At 43.0% G+C, this 9429-nt stretch overlaps 1 protein-coding gene across 1 annotated transcript in view; it reads right to left on the bottom strand.

The window, feature by feature from the left end:
• The window catches only part of SLC5A7 (solute carrier family 5 member 7), a 456597-nt gene that overhangs the window by 413624 nt on the left and 33544 nt on the right, over positions 1-9429 (bottom strand). The gene's annotated exons all lie outside the window — the stretch shown is intronic.

The raw sequence follows: 9429 nt of genomic DNA, 5'->3' as shown, positions 1-9429 counted from the left end.
CAAATAGGGTCCCTAACCCATTCTGATTGTTACCTCCACCATCTTCAGGATGGTACACAATGGGAGGAGGGCTCAATGAAGGGTTGTGACTTGCCTACAGTACAGTGGCTGGTCCAGCAGCAAGGAATTAGGGGGTGGCTCTTCCAGCTTACTGCCCTCCTTCCCCTTCTCCTTCCCCAGCGGTTATGGTGTATTGTCAGCCGGTTGCGTGAAGTGGGCAGAGAGGAAATGGATAACAAGCTCTTGTGGGGAAAGGGCTGGTATCTGCTGGTCTTCAACCAATGGGAAATGTGGAATGTGTGGCTGGATTGGATGACATGAACCTTGGGACCCAATTAAGGGAGACAGCTGTGTCCCAGATGTGTGTTCCCCCATCAGCTCTTTCTTCCCGTGTTCTGTGGCCAAGTCAGCCCCCTGCCTACTGCGTCTGTGCTGCTCCACTGATCTACAGCTCTCCGTAGACCTCCTTGAGTAGCAGGCTTTGTGGTCAGGGGCATGATAGTCATGGGAGACTAGCCCCCCTCCCCCAATCATGAGCTCTTCTTTCTGTGGCTGTGTGGTTAAAAATGATTAACTGAGTGGAATGGGAGTTGTGGTTTCTACTCTTGCTGACTCACCCCCTTTCTATCTATAATTATTGTTTCTCACCAGGCACTGTCTCCATCGAAGGGCTTTAGTTTGTGGTTGCCTGTCCATTTCTTTGGTGTGAGATTCAAATTCATCCTTCTCATTTTTCTGCTCTTTTCCGTTCGTTAGGTCTTGGAGCGACTTCCTGCTTATGCACTTCCTGTTGTAGCTTCCTCCTTGTGGCCCTTTCCCCTCTCCGTGGCAAATGCATAAATACCAACATAGGCATTGTGCATGCAGTGTTATTTGCACGGCTTGCTTGGAATGTTTAGTTTTGCAGGAGGAGTTTCTCTGGAGGGCTTGTTGTCCATGTTTTCTTCATGCAGATTTCATTATACCCACAGAACTGAGCTATGGAACTGGTGGACTTTTTCTGGACCGGATTGACACCATTTCCCCTTCAACCATGTCTAATTTATTGGCAGAAGAATTGCTCTGTGTCCTGGGTATATCTGAGAATTTGAACCCCTGCCTAAAGCAGCCATAGTTCGATCTGAAAAAATATAAATATTTAGGTTACAAAACTATAAAAATAAAGAAAAATTAAGTTTGCAAAACAATCATTACCATGTGGTTAGGGTAGATCAACGTGTCAGTGTCCACTTAGCCCCAGTGTAAATATGACATACTGTATCAGCAAAAGTCAGAAATTGAAAGATAACTATAGCACATACACAAAAATTGATTTCAGATTTGAAATCAGCATTGAAAGAACATATAAGAACAGTTGAAAAATCTCATGCAACAGAAAATGAAGGGGGAAAAAATGTTCCCCAGTATACTCTGTATCCCAAGGGAATACATTTTTTTTGCATACCTCCAACTTTACAATAGGTATACATGTCATTTTCAATGCTATGCATATCTTGTTCAATGCTATATAAGTCACTTACATTTATATTCATACTGTGTTGTACTACTTCGGCTATGTTTAATAAAATATTGAATTCTTGCATTGTGAAAAAGAAAGATTATGGTGAAAAGTGAAAAACACGAATTGCAAAAAAACGACCTTACAGAACAAAACCAACTTCAGATATGAAATCAGCACGTCAAAATTAGGTTAGAACAACTGCAGGTGCCAATGCAACAATTTTTTTTGTTTCCCAGTGTTACTGCATCAGGTGTGGTCTGTGGCCCTTTCTAACCATTAAACTACTAAGAATTTGCAACTGTGCTGGAAGAGGTAGTGGAGCTTCATGCTCCGGGGGGGCGAAGAGCAGGCGGCAGGGCTGGCGCGCGTCCCAGGAGTGTGATGCGTTGCCCACAGGGACGTGGCGCAGGTCCTGGGGGCATGGCACCCAGTGCGGGCGGGGGGGGGGGGCAGCTGCAGTGGCACCCCACTGGGATCACGCTGCCAGGGAAGGTGTGCTCCCCCCCCACTCCCCTTCGCCCACCAGTGGGTTCACCCTCACAGCGTGGTTTTGTCTTGCATATGAGAGAGGAATTGTGCGGGTTAAGTGATGTTGTCATAGTGTTTATGCTGTCACTGCATGTTAATTGGTAGTTTTCATGAGAGCCGGTGTAGTGGTTAAGAGCAGTGGACTCGTAATCTGGTGAAACGGGTTTGCGTCCCTGCTCCTCCACATGTAGCTGCTGGGTGACCTTGGGCTACTCACACTTCTCTGAAGTCTCTCAGCCTCACTCACCTCACAGAGTGTTTGTTGTGGGGGAGAAAGGGAAAGGAGGTTGTTAGCTTCTTTGAGACTCCTTTGGGTAGTGATAAAGCGGGATATCAAATCCAAACTCCTCTTCTTCATGCCATGTGGAGGCAACTTGACTGGTGGATGGTGGAATGGTTACAGGGGTGCCCAAACCTGTTTCAAAGAGGGTCAGATTTGATGAAGTGAATGTACATGAGGGCCAACCAAAGTTGAACTTTTTTTTTACAGTTTCACCCCAAAGGTATTGAGGTTGCTTTTTTTACAATTTTGCCCTAGGACATATACTGCCATGGGAGCCAGATTAAATCAACTGGTGGGCTGGATTAGGCCCCCAAAATGGACTTTGGACATGCCTGGGTTACAGTCTCTGCATGGGAGTAGCCATCTCTGTTGCTGCATTTCCTCTTTTCCCAGCACTGTTCTTGTGCTTTTATCATTGCTGCTTGGGAATGCATAGGAATGCAGCTTGCTACACCAGTGTAAGCTATAGCAAAGTGGCTAGGACAAAATGGAGAAGTCCTGGCTTCCAGGCATCCTTCAGGTCCCCCTAGTGACTATCTGCAATGAATTCCTATGCCCTTGTTACAGAAGTTTCCTTGGAACAACCAAATGACGGGAAAACTGGAGAATTGAAATTTGCTTTAATTCTGGATAGTGCCTCTTAGAGGGCTATAGAAACATTGTTCTCCCAGGAGCTATGGGATAGGTAAGAACATAAGAGAATTTGATTCTGAGCTATTGCCATACAGGGCTGTGTGGATAATGGAGGGCTGAACTCCGAGATAAGCAAATTGTTCTGTTCCCAGACACACTGTAGTGGCGTACTTTAAATGCAGAAATACATACACAGTATTTAAGCCCTGCAAATAAAACATCTCTGACAAATGCATGATTAGCTAAGCCAAGAGATGAGGAAAAGGCTTTGTACAGACTATTCTCTTGAGTAAATAATCAGAATTTTATGGGTTTTGTAGGTTTGAGGCATAACTTTAATGTTATTTAAATGTAAGGATTTCTTGAGTGTGGTCAGCTATAATAGCGTATTGATTTTTGAAGATGCAGCGAGTAATTGCAGACACTTGGAAGCTTATTCTCCTTTTGATGCACTCTTGTAACTTCCATCAGTGTGGCAGTCATGCATGCATGCATTTGAAAAGAACAGGCTCCTTTGTGGTCGAGCCATTTTTTCACTGAGGATACATATTTGCAGAAACCGAGGCGTAAATCCAAGTTAAAATGGAGCCTTGGATTTTCTATCAGCTGATACTGCATGCAAATTGTAAATGACTCACAATGTTAATCACCCACAATAACCACAAATAAAAGGAGAAACTACATATTTTCAATAAAGTACCGGTAATTCCCCTTCATATCGTATGCTCCCTGGTGGAGGTGGGGAATAAGTTAGAATTAATAGAATCAGAGTATGTGGTAATCCCTTTTCGATGGTCGCACCCAAGCACTGTTGCCATGCAGTCACTAACGATTAATTTCACTGGGACTTGGCTTGGAATTCTGGTGTAAGATCCTCTACCTTGAATGGAGAGTCTCTGTTAACAATTGGGCAAGGGTACATTTCTTTGCTTTCATTTTTTCGTGTAGCTATTGAGCTTGGAGGTTGCTACATGAAATTTTGAGACACTTGGACCCTGCCTTGGGCTGCTCCTGAACACCATTTTTTTCTATCACATAGAAGGTTAAGCATTTTGCTTGCCATTTCCCCACAAGCCATTTCCCCCCTCTTAAGTTACAGCAGCATGCAATAAGGCTTAAGTCCTGCACCTTTGCGGAAGTAGTAGTCCTTCTCTATTCTGCCTTTGTCAGATCACACCTGGAGTACTGTGTCCAGTTCTGGACACCACAGTTTAAGAAGGATTTTGACAAGCTGGGGCTTGTGCAGAGGAGGAATACCAAGATGATCAAAGGTCTGGGAACCAAGCCTTATGAGGAATGGTTGAGGGAGTTGAGTACGTTTAGCCTGGAGAAGAAGAGACTGAGAGGAGATATGATAGCCATCTTTAAATATCTAACAGGCTGTCACATGGACGATAGAGAAAGCTTGTTTTTTTCCTGCTCTGGAGGGTAGAACGTGAACCAGTGGATTCAAGTTACAAGAAAGGAGATTCCCACTAAACGTCAGGAAGAACTTTCTGACAGTAAGAGCTATTCAACAATGGAAAGGACTCCCTTGGGAGACTGTAGACTCTCCTTCATTGGAGCTTTTTGAGCAGAGGTTGGATGGCCATGTGTCATGGATGCTTCAGGTGAGATTCCTGCATTACAGGGGGACGAACAAATGGTCCTCAGGGTCCCTTCCAACCATATAATTCTATGATTCCATAACTGATGACCAACATAGATCAAATAAGTCGCACGGAGGAAGAGAACGGGTGGCCATCCAGATATAGTTGGACTTCAATCTCCCATCAGCTCCAGTGGTCAGGGATGATGGGAATTCTAGTCTAGCAACATTTGGAGGGCCACAATTTATGTACCCGTGAGCTAATATCAGGGGTGACCCGGGATGTTCTGCCACTGTAGGCACCAACTCCAGTTAACTCCTCCTGGAAGATCTGGGCCCCCTCCCTGACCACACTGTCAACACCCACGCTGCTGCTGCCCCCCCTCTGCAACTTTGCCTGTGGCTACACCTGCACTGTCGCCTTGATGCATTGGCAAGAGTGAGGGCAAGGCCACTGTGGCAGCAGTGGCAAGTGCAAAGTTGGTAGTGGTGCAGTGGTGGAGGAGAGGGTCAGGTCTGCCACCTGAGGCAAATCGCTTTGCCTTGTCTCAAGGAAGCACAGAAGGAATTCCAAGTGACTGTCTTGTTGAACGGTACTGCCAGTGTGAACTGGACATAAGTCACATCTTACTACGTACATATAGAACTGTACACGTACATCATGGCATACATGGGCTTTTACTGGGATCTTCGGTATCTGAATGAATCTGTGGGTTGGGTTCAGTTAACCCACTGGCTTAGTTGAAACCAGCCCACTAGCACAACAGGGCTTCCCCTCTTGCCCCCCCCCCCCCGTGCGTCCTCCAAATCTGCTCTGGAGGATCAGGAAAACTCGCAGAACAGTGCACATGGTGGAGACAGGGAGATCGTTACATCAAGCAAGCAGAAACGCTTGCACCTGATAGAACAATCATAATAGCATGACCTTGAATTCCTCCCATTGTGTTAACAATAATTGCTACTCTCGCTCAGTAATTTCAGTATAGCCATTTCAAATATCAATGAATTTATGTTTTAACATCCTAAAACTATAGTGAACTCATTTTTTGACTACCTAGCCTAGTGAGAGGAGTATCATCTATGCACAAAAGGGGAGGTATCGGCAGGCTTGTGGAAGCTTCAAAGTTTGCAGAAGTCCTCGTCTCCTACCCACAAAATTTTTTTTAGAAAAATTCCATAAGGATGAGGGGAACCCTAATCAGCTGGTGAGCGTGGCTACAGAATGATACGGATCTGTTGAGAAGGGTTTGGGAATGAAAACCGGAAGACACAGGGAACCCTGAACAGGAGCACTAACTCAGTGCAACATTTTTGGGTCACGCACGCCTAACTAGTTCTTTCTGATAGAAAACTTGGGTAATGGCAAAAAAAAATAATTATTATGCATTATGTAAGGTTTAAGGAATATAATTGTAGACACAATACTTTTATGTTAAGATGGAATAAATTTCTGGCTTGTCCTAGGCTATGTGGAATACCTTTGAGTGTTAATTATGTATTTCCGGTGTTTTGAGGGAGCTTATCTGTATTATGTTTTCTCTTTCTGTTGTTGTTACCGTTGTCGATATGGAATGGAAGTTTGAGTACTGAATAAATAAAGATTTTTTTTAAAAGGGGGGGGGGAGGAAATAATAGCAGCCAACACAGATACAGAGAACCAAGGGGATTATAGCCAAAACATAGCAATGAGAAAAAGGAGCGAGAGTATCAGCATGCTCAAGGGGAAATCAAGGTTTGCAAAACCAAAAAATAAAGAAGCAACCCATTGAGGCCTGAGATTGTTCCAGTACTTAAGGAGTATAGAGTTGCAAACTGAAAGCAGATTGGGAGGAGTAGAGGAGTGGAACATACTTTCTTGGATGGGATGGATGGAACCCTGAACAGAGGTTCTCCTTAGTGCCATGCCACTAGACCACAAGAGGAGGCTGGGCCACAGCTGTGGGTTTGCTTTTCTCCCCAGTAAGGAGAGAAACATGGAATTGCAGGGATCTCTGCTGAGGTAACTCTTTGTTCCTTCATACTCTAAAAAGATCAAGCCTTCATGGTTTGATTGCTTCATGATGGAATGGAACATCCTCTCAAGAATGAAGCATGTCTTCAGTTTAAAATTGCTGTTGTTGGTGTTGAGGAGTCTTAAGCTATTAGAAACTTGGTCCAGCGTGGTTTCAGATTGGACGGGGGACCACGTGTTGAGATTCCTGCATTGCAGGGGTTTGGAATAGATTTCCCTTGGGGTTCCTTCCAACCCTACGATTCTATGATTCTGTGATAGTGTTTCTGATTTGGGACAGACTTCTTCTGTTCCAAACCCTTCACATTTTTTTTTTTAATTTGGCCATTTGATTTTGCTTCATTCTTGCATGGGGGCTGGCGCAAGGTTTCTTTGTTCAGTGGTTGTTTTACGGTTCTTTTAGAACAAGGGGTTAGTGTCAAGAACACCACTTATTCAGCCTGCCTTGGGTAACGCGGGTTTAGTTTGGCAGCTGGTAGCAGATAGACACATTTGGAACTAGAATGGGAAAACCAAAAAGGGACAGTAGCAGGGAAATTGTAGGAAAGGAGGGTATTGGGCAAAAAAAATGTGGTCTTCAGGAAAGGTGTGGCAGCCGGCCAAGATTCCACGGCACGACACAAATTGTTTTTTTTTTATATATATAAATATTTATTAAGGGTTTTTTTATAAAAGAAATGCACAGATAATAAACAACATTGGTTATATCGTAACATAATTTCATAACTTCTTTGGACTTCCTCACGTTTTCTGCTCCCACTTACATCGTTGGAAAGTTTTTCAAGCAAATTATCAACTTGTTTACAATCTTATATCCAGTCATTTAAATATAATCTAACAATTCTCCAAAAGGTTTATGTTTTCCTTAATCTGACTTATCATCAAATTCCAGTCTAATTTAGTGGTGGCCAGTTATTTATGATCAAGCATCCTTCTTAACATTCAACCAAATTACAATATTTTTGTAAATAAGTCTTAAATTTCTTCCAATCTTCTTCAATCCTTTCTTCTCCCAGGTCTCGGATTCTGCCAGTCATCTCCGCCAGTTGCATATAGTCTATCAGCTGCATCTGCCACTCTTCCAGTGTGGGTAGATCTTGAGTTTTCCAGTTCTTGGCGATGAGTATCCTTGCTGCCGTTGTTGCATACATAAAAAATGTTCGGTCCTTCTTTAATACCTTCTGGCCAACAATACCCAGGAGGAAGGCCTCTGGTTTCTTAGTGAAGGTATACTTAAATACCTTTTTCAACTCATTATATATCATTTCCCAGAAGGCCTTCACTTTAGGGCAAGTCCACCAGAGGTGAAAGAATGTTCCTTCATTTCCTTTACATTTCCAACATTTATTATCAGACGAACGGTATATTTTGGCAAGTTTAACTGGGGTCATGTACCATCTGTATATCATTTTCATTACATTTTCCTTCAAAGCATTACATGCAGTGAAGTTCAGCCCAGTGGTCCACAACCTTTCCCAGTCCTCAAACATAATGTTATGCCCAATGTCCTGTGCCCACTTTATCATAACCGATTTAACCGTTTCGTCTTGTGTGTTCCATTTTAACAGCAAGTTATACATTCTTGATAATACCTTAGTCTTTGGTTCTAACAATTCTGTTTCCAACTTCGATTTCTCCACCTGGAACCCTAATTTTTTGTCATTTTTAAAAACTTCTTTAATCTGGGCGTAATGTAACCAGTCTCGCACTTTATCCTTCATTTTCTCCAAACTCTGCAATTTCCAATTGTCTCCATCTTTTTCTAATATTTCCCAATATTTTGGCCATTTGGCCTCCATATTGGGTCTTTTTCGGGCCTTAGCTTCCAGAGGGGAAAGCCACCTCGGAGTTTTGTTTTCCAATAAGTCTTTGTATTTTGTCCAGACATTAAATACTGCTTTCCTGACAATATGGTTCTTAAAGGCCTTATTGATCTTAACTTTGTCATACCATAAGTATGCATGCGGCACGACACAAATTGTGTTACTTTGGCTTTCTCAAACTCAGATAACTTTACTACAAGCAAATTCTAAGCTCCCAGGGGGTGCCTGCAGAGGTTCTTTTTGTAAAACCCCTATTTATGGGGAAGAGAGACACCTGATTACAAAAAAATGTTTTGCTAAACTGCTGGTTTTGGGGTTGTTTTTTTAACCTGGGAGGGAGGAATGGAAAACTAAAGTCCACTAAAACCCCCAGGGGCTACTTCATTATTTCGAGACTAACTAGTGCTTCCCAGAAATTTTTAATATTACAAGCTGATGGCTCAAGTTTATTCATTTGGCTCCGATCATTGTAAGATCCCACTTCTCCAGAGCGGAGTTTTTCTCCTGCCTCTTAAGCATGGGGGTGTTGCAGATTTTGAAATTGTGAGTATTTGGTGGAAGTGAAGTTACTGAGCTTGTAATATGTCTGTAAAATATTACTGAGGGGGAAAAGGAGGCGTAAGAGCTCAGTCTAAATGGCCTGAGAACTACAATCCTAAATACTCATGGAACTGTTAAGTTGTACAAGCAGCTTTTACCACACTGGCGCTAGTTTTTCCACTGTGCAAAAATGTCAACAAGTGGTGTTGGCAATGTGTTGGGACTGATATTCCGCACGTAATTCAATTTCAATTAATGAGCACCCTCAAATTAGTCAGAGGCACTAGCTTTTGCCAAGATAACATGAAAGTAAGTTTTAGTTTTCCGAGCCAAGCCATTTTGAAATTACAACAAGCCAAAGGAAATTAGGAATATATCCAAGAACAGTAGAACACCTCATTTGGGGGGCGGGGGCAGGGGCAGGGGGGAGGACTCATTTATCTTCAGAATGCCCAATCTACTATGTCTCAGATTCGATAAGTGAACAAACCCTCAAACTCTATTATAGGAAAGGGTGATGTC

This window comes from Podarcis erhardii (genome assembly GCF_964252035.2).
Source record: "Podarcis erhardii genome assembly, chromosome: 4".
Lineage (NCBI taxonomy): Eukaryota > Metazoa > Chordata > Lepidosauria > Squamata > Lacertidae > Podarcis > Podarcis erhardii.
This window is presented reverse-complemented; position numbering and strand designations above follow the sequence as displayed.